The sequence below is a fragment of the Mesoplodon mirus genome (assembly GCF_964341445.2).
Source record: "Mesoplodon mirus genome assembly, contig: HAP1_SCAFFOLD_1351, whole genome shotgun sequence".
In the NCBI taxonomy this organism is placed as follows: domain Eukaryota; kingdom Metazoa; phylum Chordata; class Mammalia; order Artiodactyla; family Ziphiidae; genus Mesoplodon; species Mesoplodon mirus.
This window is the reverse complement of record NW_028294758.1, coordinates 58,613-73,833: the sequence shown is the minus strand read 5'-3', so window position 1 is coordinate 73,833 and position 15,221 is coordinate 58,613. Positions and strand designations below refer to the sequence as shown.

At 42.0% G+C, this 15,221-nt stretch overlaps 1 pseudogene across 1 annotated transcript in view; it reads right to left on the bottom strand.

Moving 5' to 3' along the window:
- LOC309797992 (U3 small nucleolar RNA-associated protein 25 homolog) overlaps positions 1 to 15,221 on the bottom strand; it is a 29,308-nt pseudogene that overhangs the window by 5,868 nt on the left and 8,219 nt on the right. The window contains exons 6-11 of the transcript in view: positions 14,489 to 14,899; positions 12,290 to 12,509; positions 4,484 to 4,686; positions 3,108 to 3,290; positions 2,859 to 2,971; positions 1,886 to 2,131 (exon numbers count right to left, since the gene is read on the bottom strand). The product of the transcript in view is annotated as a U3 small nucleolar RNA-associated protein 25 homolog (transcript). The remainder of the gene's footprint in view (positions 1 to 1,885; positions 2,132 to 2,858; positions 2,972 to 3,107; positions 3,291 to 4,483; positions 4,687 to 12,289; positions 12,510 to 14,488; positions 14,900 to 15,221) is intronic.

Genomic DNA, 15,221 nt, shown 5'->3' with positions numbered 1-15,221 from the left:
ATAATGAGAGTATTTTTAAAGCAAAATAAAACAACAAAACCAATTCCAATAGGTATTATATTTAAAACCCAAGAAAATCTCTCTTAGGACCAATTCGTGCACAGTAGAGACTAGGCATCTCCTGGAAATAAGAGCACGTGACCAGAACCTCTTCAGAGGGGCAGTTAGTAACAATTCCCATGGTCTTCTGCACCTCTTCCCCTGCCTTCCTCCTCTCCTGTATGTGCTTTGGGTCTTCGGTGACCCCTACAAATATGGCGTAACACTGTGACAGGACCCAAAACTAAGGACATTCCCGATGTCTATGTTACCTGACAACTGTTAAAGATAAATGAGGCAACCACAACTGACTTGCAAGGCTGGCTCCTGCATACAGTCTATAAAGACGAGGTCTGTTACTTCTATAACTGGGGTTCTCCCTGGGGCAGGGAGCACTCAGAAACACCCCACTAGCGTTTCCCACCTCCAGAAATCCTACCTCCAGAGTTTCTGATTGCCCCCTGCTTAAGAATCCTTCCTGTGCTAACCCACTGATAATGCTCAGAGAAAGAACTGTGAACTGTCCTCCCCTCAGGAGGGCCATCATGACCAAATGCCCATCCCATCCTAAGATTCTACTGGTTTCATCTCCCCAAAGAAAACAAATCCTCAGGATGAAAGTTTTTTGCTAGCTCACAAATGAACTGCAATATGTCTAACACGGCCTACTTCCATAGAGAATATAAATACAGAATTTTAAAGCTGGATACTAAAGTGTAAAATACATGTACTTTTCCCAAGGTCAAATGAAAAAATCAAATCACAAAGACACTGCAGATCAAAATACCCATCATCACCTTGGTGACCTCTCAAGCAAAAAAATCTATAGCTGGGAACCTTGAGATAATTGGCAGTTGCAGGTTATCTCCATTCAACTTAAACACCCACTAACCTGGTCCAGGGTACAAAGCTAATGGCACGTGTTCGGTTTGTCTTTATAGTGACTTTGGGGACAAAACAGTTTGGTCAATAAATGAACAGTGTAAGACAGAAGACTGTCCTGCCTACTTAAGAGAAAGGGCTCCTTTGACATCATGCCCTCTCCTTGAAAAGCTGCTACTTGAGAGCAGTCCTCATCCCAGCTTAGCTCACTCTTGCTACAGACAATCACGCTGGGAAGTTTTCCAATCCATCCACTTCATTTAAAGGACTTGCTTTGATGTATCAAGCTTTTGGAAAACTAAGGGCTCTTTAGACCTGCTGAGTGCAAACTCCCCCAAAATACCATTTCCAACATGAATGAAAACAACAACTCACTGGAACAAAGCAAATAATGATGCCAGCAAGAAGCAAACCCTGAAGCCCTTAAATAGTCACCTCTAAGCCCCTCACCTTTTGCTTCTCCTAAACTTCAAGGAGCCCCTTAGTCCTGGTTCTCCTTGGTGCAGAAGTGTGTGTGCACTGCCTCAGGACAAATGAGAGCTTTCTGAACACTGACCCTGTACTCAACTTCCATCTCCACAGACCACACAGTCCCCAGGTGTTTCATCTGTGCTTCTACGACAGGTTCCTCCCTTTCCTGTATTCAGTTGAGAGCTGCTCAACTCTGTAATATCCTTCTTGAGGGGTATACCCACAGCTACAGGAGGTACCCTAAGTATGGACCCACTCCAGATCTGTATACAGGTTATGCTGTAGTCACTCATTCGTTTCTACCACCTTTTCCAACAATGCCCATTTTGAAAGAAAACCAACCAACCAATCAAGAAAAGTCTGTCCAGCCCCCCAGACTCTGGCTTGTCTGCAGGAGGTGAAGCAAGGGAGGACCTTATAACACAGCAAAGCCCACCATGCACTTGGAAGCAGACCCTCCAGAGAGGACACTTGAAACCTGGCCCTACTTTACCTTTTGTAGAAATGGAAGTGCTCTGTGAGGAGCAGGAACTGCTTCTCTCCTTGAAGGAAGAAGTGTCTGGCCCTGGAGACACCAGACTTCTGGGTGTACTCGCAGATATGAGTGAAGTTCAGTTCCTCCTCCTTGAAGTAATTTCGGAGACGCACAAAGTCAAAGTAGGAGGGGACATAGATAAGCGTGTGAGACGTGACTGCATCACGATACTGAGGCAAAATCTTGTTGACGAAAAAGTTAAACCTGATTTGGAAAGGCAAAGGGCAGAGAGTCAGTGGTCTAGAGGTGAGCCATAGTGTCACTGCCAACTGCATGACCCTGGGCAAGTCACAATCTCCTTCTACCTCCCCTAAGAGGCCAATTTGGCCTACCTCATTGCAAAGAGATTATATAGGGATAAAACTTGTTAAGCGCATCAAAAAGTAAGTGCCAACACTATTCATCATAAAGGATAGATGTGATGCTGGTATATCCCAGAGAATTATTCTAGGAAGTACGTAACTGTATCATTCATTCATTCATTCAGTTGTCAATCAGTCAGTCAACAAATAATTACTGAACACCTACCATGTGTTAAGCACCATTCTGCTACCATGGGTCCCCTGACTAAACACAATGAGAAGACGGGGAAATTACATAGAGAATTAGAAAAACAGTTCTTGCCCTGAAGGGCTTAGAATTAAGTTGTTGACATGAGGCATTAAAAAATTAATGTAATTTAAAAATGCCACAGTCTAGGGGAAAGTACCCTTGATTTACTAACCCTGACACTATTGGAACTAGGACAACACACCATTTCTCTGGCCTTCAGTGTCCTCCTCTGTCAATGGCATGATTGGATTCAATTATCTCATTTCATTTCGTAAATGGTAACTAAGAAAGCCAACGTGGAATACAATTCTAAATTTGAATGCCCAAGTAAAATCCCTCTCTGTGACCCCCAGGGATCCAATGGGACAGGGGAGGGTACCTGGCATCAATCACTGAAGCTAGGTTTTCAGGTTCCATCCTCTGGAAGACATGTGGGAGCTGCACCAGGACATGACTGATGCAGCCTGTCATCGGGACGTTCCTCACAGCCACCTGCCAGGAGTCAGTGAGAACATTAGGAAGTGAGCTATCCCCATTGTTGACCAAATGCTGTCCTCTCCTTCTGCCTCATGACCCAAACAATACACAATACTTCATGAAAATTCAGAGAAAGAAGGAGAGAACCCACCTGGCCTTGCACATTGACGCAGTACTTGTTGAACACAGAGTTGATCTGGGCATCCTGCAGGGCCCCAAACAGCAGTGTCTGACGATAGTACTTGGACCAATTATTGAGGTTCCACATGCGCACTCGAGAAAAGTCCACCCCATGTGAGTCCAAGGGCAGTAGGTTCATGTGGTTCATCAAATGCTTTGAGCAGAAGTAATACTCCATTAATACTTATTGAACACTTACCTGTTGGGCGTTGCTAACCTTTCTATAAGCCCATCATCTTATTTAACCCCATGAAGTAGATACTATCATCTCCCAAATTACAACAAGAAAACAGGCTCAGATGGGTGAGTGACTTGCCCATAGTCAAGCGAACAAGAAGAAAAGCTCAAACTGGCCACCTTGTGGATCTCTCAAAAAGGATCAAGATGCTACCTATACAGAATATTTCTTTTAAAGGAAATTCTGAAATGCCACTCTGGTCACTCTATAAGCAACTCAGTTCCAGACTTGGACAAGAAGGGAAATGACACGGAAAACAGAGCTGCTGTCCTTCCATGACTTGGCTCCCAAAACGTTAGAAAATTCCCGGAGTGACTACATGTGCCTTTTGCTCAAAATAAAGATGACTCAACCATCGACATGCCTGTTCTATTTTAATCATATTTTTACCTTGTAATGTATATTGAAGGGTCACAAGTACTATAAGTTTATTCCCTACTTTATAAATAAGTACTCCCCTTTATCTGTCCCAAACTTACTCCAAGTCCTGGGGTTGTAGAAAAGGTAAATTCTCACATGCCTTATAAAAATAAACCTATAGTTCTGTGATGAGGATTGTTCCAAAGCACAATCCTAAACCCCAAAACATTGCAGAGTATGTTGAGAGGGAGAAAAAAAATTATAGTACAAATTACAGTAGGGGGACAAAAACATCTTACGTTTCTCTGTAAAACATCACAAATTAAGAAATCATGAGCAATGTTTTCCCATCTCCACTGAAGACCAAACAAAAGAGAACGAGCATAAATAGGAGGAACTATTTTAGATAAAAACATTCCTGGTGAGGAGGGATTTCAATCAATCAACCAACCAACCAACCAACCAACCAACCAACCAACCAACCACACTAAACTGGTCTATTACTAGAAGCAACTTTTAAGGGGAAGAAATCTTTTCTGGAGATTTGAAAATGTTGACAAGAATTTTTATCTTTCTGGATACTTTACTGACCAACTTGTGGGTAGAAGAGGGGACAACATTTCCCGTTTTCAAATTGGAAAATGTGGAATATTTCCATTTCCAAGCTGAGTTTTAATCTGGACTTTAATAACCATTTCAGACTCAAACCACTGAGCTTCTTGTCTCTAAATGTTAATGACCAGCATTACCAAGACATGCTCCCAGTTCTGCATCAGGTAAATGTCAGCTTGATCAATGATGAGAAGCTTAATACAAGACAGAAAGTCAAAATCTCTCTTCTTCTCTCCTTCTCCACCAATGATGGTCCTCAAGCCCAGAGGGGAGGCAATGAGGATGTCTGACGAATAGAAGGGGGCATAAAGTCGGATGCTTCTCTGCAGTATTGCCACCCCTATACACAAAACAGCCAAGCACACATCAGTTCATGAGTCACCACCAAGCCATTAGCTTCCACCCTCTCCAACTGCAGCCTCCCCTTGTACCTTCCACATCTTCCCCTTTGCATGTAATTGTGCTCCAACTGCTTTAATTATTAAAATCATCATCGTCATCCCTCCTTTGCATCTACGGTCCCTTCTAGCTCCCACCCTCTTCTTTTCCTTCACTGGCAAACCTTCCAAAAAATTATCTCTACTTTAAAATCTCCCACTCACTCCTTAATGTACTGCAATCTGCCTCTGAGTCTCAGGACACCACTGAAATGACTCTTGCCAAGGTCACCAACAGCTCTCAGTTACCAATTCAATGGCACTTTAGTGTTTCTTGTCACGAATGCATAAGCACACCCTCCTTGAAATGTTCTTTTCCTTACTGGTGGTTTCTGTCACTTTAACACTTACTTCTATTACTGACCTGGTCCTTATCTATTTTTCCATATTCAAAGAGCTCTTCAACAAATCCCTGGATTCACCCACAAGTTCTCTTTCACTCTACATAAAGCTTTGGATAAATATATTCACTAATTATGGCTTTAACATTATCATCACAAAAATTTATATATCCTGCCCACATCTCTTTCCTAAGCAACAAGTAGCAGTCTTTAAAGAGCCCAGATCATATGTGAAGGAGATTCACTTGCTAATCTTAAAGCATCTACCAGAGGGGCAGAAGTTGGCTGGGACTCTCTCTGGGGACAGAATGCTGGCAGATGCCATTTTTACAAATTCCCTCTACCTTGATGGCACTGGTGGGTGCCACTTTTTTGCACTCTCACTCTTAAGTTGCTAACAGTGGTGGTGGGTGAGTACCCCCTACCCCACGGCCCTGCACTGCCTGTGTGCAGCACTGACAAACATGGACAACGAGCAGCCACGCCTACCCCATCTCATGCCACTCGCGGGACACGACCTGAGGCAACAATCACATGTAGCCCACACAGGGGACACTCCTTGAGCACCAGGCTCAGGCAGATGGGGGTGGGACTGCATTTCTAGACTCCATGGGAGTGAAACAAACAGAGAGAGTTTATAAGATGACCAAGAACTAGGAAAAAGTTAAAAATACAGTTCATCTCCCACACAGGGCCACTCCTTCAAGACGGGGCAGTAACTGTTTTGCATAATACACAGAAACAAAGACGGAGAGTCAAGCAAAATGAGGAAGCAGAGGAACATGTTCCAAATGAAGGAACAAGATAAAACCCCAGAAAAAATATTTAATGAAACAGATGCAAGTGATTTATCCAATAAAGAATTCAAAGTCATAGTCCTAAAGATGCTCACCAAACTTGGGAGATGAATGAACGAACACAGTGAGAAACTCAAGAAAGAGACAGAATATAAGAAAGTTCTAAACAGAGCTCACACAGCTGAAGATTATAATAATTGAACTGAAAAATACACTAGAGGGAATCAACAGCAGACTAGATGGTAGAAAAGAACAGATCAGTGACCTGGCAGACAAGGTAGCAGAAATCACCCCAACAGAACAGCAAAGAGAAAAAATATTTTTAAAATATGAGGACAGTTTAAGGGAACTGTGGGACAACATCAAGTGTACTATCATCGGTGTTAAGGGGTCGCAGAAGAAGAGAGAGAAAGGGGCACTAACACCCACATTATAGGGGTCCCAGAAGGAGGACAGAGAAAGAAAGGGGCAGAAAACTTATCTGAAGAAATAATGGCTAAAAATGTCCCTAACCTGGTGAAGGAAACAGACATTCAGGTCCAGCAAGAACCAAGAGTCCCAAACAAAATGAGCCCAAGGAGATTCATACCAAGACACATTATAATTAATATGTTAAAAGTCAAAGGTAAAGAGGGAATCTTAAGCAGCAAGAGAAAAACAACTAATTACAGACAAGGGAATCCCCATAAGAATATCAGCTGATTTTTCATCAGAAACTTTGTGGTCCAGAAGGAGATGGCATGATATGTTCAAATATGCTGAAAGGAAAAAACTTCCAACAAAGAAGGAAGGAAATAATAGAAGTCAGATGAGAAATACTGAATAAATGAAATGGAGACAAAAAAAAAAAAGATCAATGAAACTAAGAGCTGGTTCTGTGAAAAGATAAACAAAATTAACAAACCTTTAGTCAGACTCAATAAGAAAAAAAGAGAAGGGGCCCAAATCAGAAATGAAAGAGAAGCTATAACTGACACTACAGAAATACAAAGTATCGTAAGAGACTACTACGAACAATTATACACCAACAAGTCAGATAACCTAGAAGAAATACATAAATTCCTAGAAACACACAATCTTCTAAAACTGAATCATGAAGAAAAAATGTGAATAGATCAATTACTAGTAATGTGATTGAATCAGTAATCAAAAAGCTCCCCAAAAACAAAAGACCAGGACCAGAGAGCTTCATGGTAAATTCTATGAAATACTTAAAGAAGATTTAATACCTATCCTTCTCAAACATATTTCAAAAAACTGAAGAGGCGGAAACACTTCCAAACTCATTTTATGAGGCCAGCATAACCCTGATACTGAAACACCACAAAAAAAGAAATGTACAGGCTACTATGCCTGATAAACACAGATGCAAAAATCCTTGACAAATTATTAGCAAACTGAATCCAACAATACATTAAAAGGACCATACACTATAATCAAGTAGAATTTATTCCAGGGATGCAAGGATGGGTTGACAAAGTGGGTATAGAGGGAACGTATCTCAACATAACAAAGGCATATACGATAAACCCACAGCTAACATCATATTCAGTGGTGAAAAGCTGAAAGCATTTCCTCTAAAATCAGGAACAAGACAAGGATGCACACTTCTGCCACTTTTATTCAACATAGTATTGGAAATCCTAGCCACAGCAACTAGGCAAGAAAAAGAAATAAAAGATACCCAAATTGGAAAGGAGGAAGTAAAACTGACTATTTGCAGATGACATGATACTTTATGGAGAACACCCTAAAGACTCCACCAAAAAACTGTCAGAACTAATAAATAAATTTAGTAATGTTGCAGGATACAAAATTAACAAAAATCTGTTGTGTTTATATACATTAATAATGAACTATTAGAAAGAGAAATTAAGAAAACAATCCATTTACAATAGCATCAAAAAGAATAAACTACCTAGAAAAAAATCTAACCAAGAAGGTAAAAAACTTGTACTTGGAAAACTACAAGGTATTGATGAAAGAAACTAAAGATGACAGAAACATGAAAAAATACACCATGCTCATAGATGGGAAGACTTAGTACTGTTAAAATGTCCATACTGGACACCAAGGGGGGAAAGTGGGGGTGGGGGTGGGGGTGTGATGAATTGGGAGATTGGGACTGACATGTATATACTAATATGTATTAAATGGATAACTAATAAGAACCTGCTGTATAAAGAAATAAATAAAATTCAAAAACAAAGTCCATACTACCCAAAGAAATCTACAGATTTAATGCAATCCTTATCAAAGTACCCATGACATTTTTCATAAAACTAGAGTAATCCTAAAATTTGTACAGAGTTGCAAAGGATCCTGAATAGCCAAACTGATTATGAGAAAGAAGAACAAAGCTGAAGGTATAACACTCCCTGATTTTAAACTACACTACAAGTCTACAGTAATCAAAATTGTACGGTAATAGCACAAAAACAGACACAGATCAACAGAACAGAGAGCCCAGAAATAAATCCATATTTATATGGTCACAATCTATGACAAAGGAGACAAGAATATACAATGCAGAAAAGACAGTCTCATCAACAAATGGTGATGGGAAAACTAGACAGCTACATGCAAAAGAATGAAACTGGACCACTAGCTTACACCATCTACAAAAATCAACTCAAAATGGATTAAAGACTTGAACATAAGACCTGAAAACCACAGAACTCCCAGAAGAAAACATAGGCAGTAACTTCCCTGACAACAGTCTTAGCAATATTTTTTTGGATCTGACTCCACAGGCAAGGGCAATGAAACCAAAAATAAACAAATGGGACTACATCAAACTAAAAAGCTTGTGCACAGCGATGGAAACCATCAATGAAACAAAAAGGCAATCTACTGAATGGGAGAGGATATTTGCAAATCTAGTAAGGGGTTAAGATCCAAGATATATAAAGAACTCATGTAACTCATTATCAAAAAACCCCAAACGGGGCTTCCCTGGTGGCACAGTGGTTGAGAGTCCGCCTGCCGATGCAGGGGATATGGGTTCGTGCCCTGGTCCGGAAAGATCCCACGTGCCACGGAGCGGCTAGGCCCGTGAGCCGTGGCCGCTGAGCCTGCGCGTCCGGAGCCTGCGCTCCGCAATGGGAGAGGCCAAAACAGTGAGAGGCCCGCGTACTGCAAAAAAAAAAAAAAAAAACGCAAAAAAAACCCCCCAAACAATCCAATTAAAAAATAGCAGAGGGGGCTTCCCTGGTGGCGCAGTGGTTGAGAATCCACCTGCCGATGCAGGAGACACGGGGTCGTGCCCCGGTCCGGGGGGATCCCACATGCCGTGGAGTGGCTGGGCACATGAGCCATGGCCGCTGAGCCTGCGCGTCCGGAGCCTGTGCTCCGCAACGGGAGAGGCCACAACAGTGAGAGGCCCACGTACAGAAAAAAAAAAAAAAAAAAAAAGCAGAGGACCTGAATAAACATTTTTCCAAAGAAGTCGTACTGATAGCCAACAGTCAAATGTAGAGATGCTCAACATCACTCATCAGGAAAATGCAAATCAAAATCACAATGAGAAATCAAAACTACAATGAGGTACCATCTCACACTGGTCAGAATGGCCATCATTAAAATGTCTACAAATAACAAATGCTGGAGAGGGTGTGGAGAGAAGGGAACCCTCCTACGCTGTTGGTGGGAATGTAAGTTGGTGCAGTCACTATGGAAAACAGTATGGAGTTTCCTTGGAAAACTAAAAATATAATTACCATATGATCCAGCAATCCCACTCCTGGGCATATATCTGGACAAAACTATAATTCAAAAAGATACATGCACCCCTATGTTCACAGCAGCACTATTCACAATAGCCAAGACATGGAAACAACCTAAATGTCCATTGACAGATGAATGGATAAAGATGTGATACATATATACAATGGAATACTACTCAGTCATAAACATGAACAAAATAATGCCATTTGGCAGCAACATGGATGCAACTACAGATTATCATACTAAGAGGAGTCTGTCAAAGAGAAAGACAAATACCATATGATATCACGTATATATGAAATCTAAAATATGGCACAAATGAACCTATCTACAAAACAGAAACAGACTCACAGACCTGTGGTTGCCAAGGTCAGGGGTGGGGAAAGGGATGGACTGAGAGTCTGGGGTTAGTTGATGCAAACTATTACCTTTAGAATGGGTAAACAACAAGGTCCTACTGTATAGCACAGGGAACTATATCCAATCTCCTGGGATATGCCATAATGCAAAAGAATATAAAAAAGGATGTATATATGTGTATAACTGAGTCACTGCCGTACAGCAGAAATGAGCACAACATTGTAAATCAACTATACCTACTCCAATTAAAAAAAAAAAAAGAAGAATGTATCAGGTGGCTAGTAAGTGCTGTGATCAAAATGAAATAATATAAAATGATAGGCTGTGATTTTGGAGTTATAAATTCTTACAGCCACCATGTATTATAAGTTGCTATTAACCAAAGCACAGAGAGAAAAAAAACCACAATGAGATATCACCTCAAACCTGTCAGAATAGGTCTTATCCAAAAGACAAGAAATAACAAATGCTGGCAAAGATGTGGAGAAAAGGGAACCCTTGTGCATTGTTAGTGGAAATGTAAATTGGTGTGGCCACTATGGAAAACAGTATGGATGTTCTTCAAAAATTAAAAATAGAATCACCATACAATTGAGCAACTCAACTTCTGGGTGTTTATCCAAAGAAAAAAACCCACTAATTCAAAAAGATATATGCACTCCTACGTTCAATGCAACATTTATAATAGCCAAAATATGGAATATGGAAGCAGCCTAAGTGTCCACAGATGACAAATGGATAAAGATGCGGTGTGTACACACACACACACACACACACACACACACACACACACACACACACACACAATGGAATATTACTCAGCCATAGATGAATGAAATCTTGCCATCTGCGACAACAAGGATAGACCTTGAGGGTATCACAGTAAGTGAAATAAGTCAGACAAAGACAAATATCAACAGCATGTGACTTCACTTATATGTGGAATCTCAAAAACAAAAAACCAGACAGATAGATACAGAGAACAGACTGGTGGTTGCCAGCAGGGAGGGCGGGGTTGGAGGGTGGGCAAAATGGATGGGGGAGATCAGGAGGTATAAAACTTCCAGTTATAAAGTGAACAGGTCACAGGGATCCAATGTATGCCATGGGGAATATAGTCAATAATATTGCATTAACTTTGTATGGTGACAAACGGTAACTTTACTTATTGTTGTGATAAGTTTGTAAGGTATATAGACATTGAATCACTATGTTGTACACCTGAAACTAATATGTCAATTATATATCAATTAAACAAAAGACTGATTTATCAGCTCCTTGTTGGCCGCCTGCATATGTTTAAAACTAACTGTAAGCTCTAATCCCCTTGCACTGCACACTCCGGCCATGCTAAAGCCTCTGAATCCTAAGTCTTGCCGGTTTATTCACCCTGATGCCTCCACACTTGCCATTTCCTGTCTGAAACTTTTTCTTCCACTCTCATCGCTCTACTTTGTACCTGGCTAAATCTGACTCAGGTTTCAACATAGTATGGATGGTACCTCCAACAGAAGGCCTTCCCTAACAGTCCTGAGCCCATTTTGAGTAAGGATATTTGCTTTAAATACTTTAACTAGAACACCCACTATCCTCTAACCGTAACACATCTCATCCCATACTGTCTGATTTGTCTTAAGGCTGGACTTGCTTAACAGTAACTTTTAATTCCATATCTCCAGCTTAACAGTGCCTGGCACATAGTAGATGCTTAATAAGTGGTAAATGGGCATACGTGACTAATAAATATTTTCCAGGAACTTTTTCAATGAACAAGCAACCAAGTACATGGGAGCTGAATGACAAACAAGCAAAAATGTGCAAAGCTGGGTGGGAGTCAGTAAGTCCAGAGTGGAGATAATTCAGGTGTGGGCACTCCACATGGCAGGCAGGAGGGAAGTCCATTACGTACAGATGCTCTAGTTTATTCATCTTCCCCAGACTGACCCACCCAGCCCCATCAGCTCCAACTCCCCCAAGAAGCCCTGTAGCATTGACTGTGAGCTACCAGCTATAGGCATGCTGAGACGTTTGTTATAAACATGCAGGTGCCTTTCATACATGCCTTCACAGACACTCCATCCCATTAGCCAAGTATGTACCCCATTAGCCAAGGCAAGACTCTCCCCTGGCAGACGAGTGGTCTCAAATGCGTCCTGGTTCTGCTAGGAGGCTGAGACAGTGACCCTCTGAAAGAATGCCTAATTCCAGGCTTCTAGCTTCCAGCTATGTGCACCTCACACCTCAGGTCCCTCAGGGTCTCAGTTTTGACAAGGAGGAATTACCAGTCCTGAAGTGGTCATCGATGTTGCCGACAAATACAGCTTCATAATCCTCAGGCCTCTTCAGGTTGGGTGGTCTCTCCTTGGGATCTGAGCCATACTCTCCATTAAACCTCTTTTTGTTGCTTACAATTATTTTCTTCTTGCTGTCGCCCTCAAGAAGACAGATGAAGAGCTGTACCACCCGCAAAGCAGCTTCCCGGAATGGCACCACTATCGGCACCTGTGGAGGGAGTGATGGGCAGCCTTGGAGGGGCAAGGGGAAGGAAGGACAGCTCGAGGTGAGCCTGCTGGGGACCTAAGGAGCCCTCCGTTCCACAGCCCCTGGCCAAGGACCACATCCGTGTCACCCCCTTTACATAGGACCTGGCTCAGTACTGAAGGCTGAGCATCTTTCCGACCCACAGCACCATGTCCTATGGACTTCAATCTCATGGCTCCTTGGGGTGGGGGTGGGGTTAATTCTTAAGCAGAATGTAGAAATTTTATTTATTTATTTTTTTTTTTTGCGGTACGCGGGCCTCTCACTGTTGTGGCCTCTCCCGCTGCGGAGCACAGGCTCCGGACGCGCAGGCTCAGCGGCCATGGCTCACGGGCCCAGCCGCTCCGCGGCATGTGGGATCTTCCTGGACTGGGGCACGAACCCGTGTCCCCTGCATCGGCAGGCGGACTCTCAACCACTGCGCCACCAGGGAAGCCCAGAAATACTCTTTGAGGTAAGTCAATGCCGTTAACAGAGGTGTCCATTAGCAAAAACCCAAGGGCATAAACACACAAAGCTCTTTGAGGACAAGAAATGTTACTCATTTCTGTCTCCCACAGAACTTAGTTCAGTATTTTGATCCGTAAGACCCAAGGAATATGCTGAACAAATGAATTAGATGTATTAAGTAGAGAATAAAGTTAGTAAGGAAAGGACTAAAGCATCATTACTTTTCTAGTACATTTCCTAGTACATTTTTCAGAAATGATGATAAAGGATTTCTGAAATAAGATGATATTTCAATGGGAAATATAGGATTCAGTTTTCCAAACATTTCCAAAAGTGCTCAATTTTAACTGTTGAGGAAAAAAAAACAGAAGATGCTTAACAAATGATTACCTTCTAACTACCCTTGTGTAAACAATACAATCAATGGATATAACCCCAGTCAGATCAGACAATTCACCAAATTCTGAATGTGACTCATGGGTAATCTACCTCATATTCTATTTTGCAATTCTAAATGGAAACAGATAATCTTATTATCCTGATGTTCAAGATTCTGAGATAGTTTCTCAGAAAGGCAACCAGCACAGCCAGAGGGGTGTAGTGATTCAGTTTGGTACAGTGCAGGGATGATGGATCAGTTTTGAAGAGGGCCAAGTTACTGTCCCGGCTGTCACACTAAGTAAGTGTCTAGGCTTTGGTTTCCCCAACTATCAAACAAGAGGGTTGGACTAAGAAATCTCTAAGAGCCATATCAGTATCAAAATCCTAAAATCCTATTAAGCCCAATGAGAAGAATCTAAGAAGATGAGGCTTCTTCAATATAGACACAGAGGCTAAAGGGTAAGGGGGTATGGGTGGCACAGTATCTAGCTCCAGCACATCATGAAAAACGTAGACAGAATTCAACGACGTAAGCTCCCAATCCACTGGAGCTTAGGCTTATGAGCCACATAAATGTAATCATCACTTTAAGCAGTAATAAGGATACAATGCAAAAACAGGGATTTTGTTTTCCAAGGTCTACATATTTATGTGGCTTAGTGAAGGGAATCCTTGGTTCTAGTCCTGTCTCTGCTACTTTTTCTCTGGTTCTCTTTAGCAAGGTCCTCTACGAATCTGGGTCTCTGTCCACAGGTGTAATATGTAGGGATTGAATAAAAGGCTCCTTAAGGTCCCATCCAGCTCTGACAATCACAAAGAAGAGATTTATAGTGGAGTGTTACTTATGTAGGATCAGGGTTTATCTTTAAGGAGAGAATTATCATGGAGGTACCTCCTACTCCACTTTCCAGTTAGATCTGCTGTTAGAGACAGTCCACTGAGCTGTCTGCAGCACTGCCGTGACATTACCTGGCCCATCTAATATGCTCATTCTTGGACTCATTCATTATTCCAATCATTAAACCATCTGAGAACCTGCTAAGTGCCAGGACCCATATGTTAGAGCCTTACAGCCTCCTTGAGGGCAAAGTTCTGCTGCTGCCACTCACCTTGGGCCTCGTTAGCCCTTGGTCCCTGAAGTCATCATCATCACCCAACCCAAGTTTCTGGCTTCGGCATCTGCTGTTGTTGGCAAGCACCTGGGCATTGGCTTTGAGAACGTGATTTATCACATGCAGGCAGTACACGTGGCGGATCTCTTCCCCTTTCTTCAGGGCAGTCCTTTCTGGGTAGAACAGGTCCCGGTAAGAATTCATAATTAAGAAGAGCTCTTTCTGGAGGGGTGTGAAGGGGCTACTTGAATTTGGGGGACAAGAGGGGAACTGGCTGTTGGTCTTGATCCAGGTGGATTCCAGAGGCTTCTGGAGATGAAGTGACTTTAAGTCAATGTCCTTTGGGGGTTTAAAGGTTTCCAACTGTTGAAACCTGGATGAAAAGACAAGCTGGCCCAGGATGGGCCACTGTGGGAGAAATGATCAAGAACTAAGTTAGAAATGAATTATAGTACCTTACATTCATATAATGCTTTATAATTTACCAAGGCCTTTCACAACTTACAGATCCTCTCACTTTATCCTCACAACAACCTTACAAGCTAAACACTATAATGCTCTTCTGGCAGTTTAGGAAATGCTGAGGTTCAGAGGTTATAGGATTCAGACAAACAGAGGAGAACAGAGCTAAGGGTTAGAGCCCAAGGTTTCTGACTTTAGAAACCTTGTGAGCTCTTCACTAGATCAGTGGGTCACAAACTGTCCTGTGGACCACACTGTAGGAAGTCAA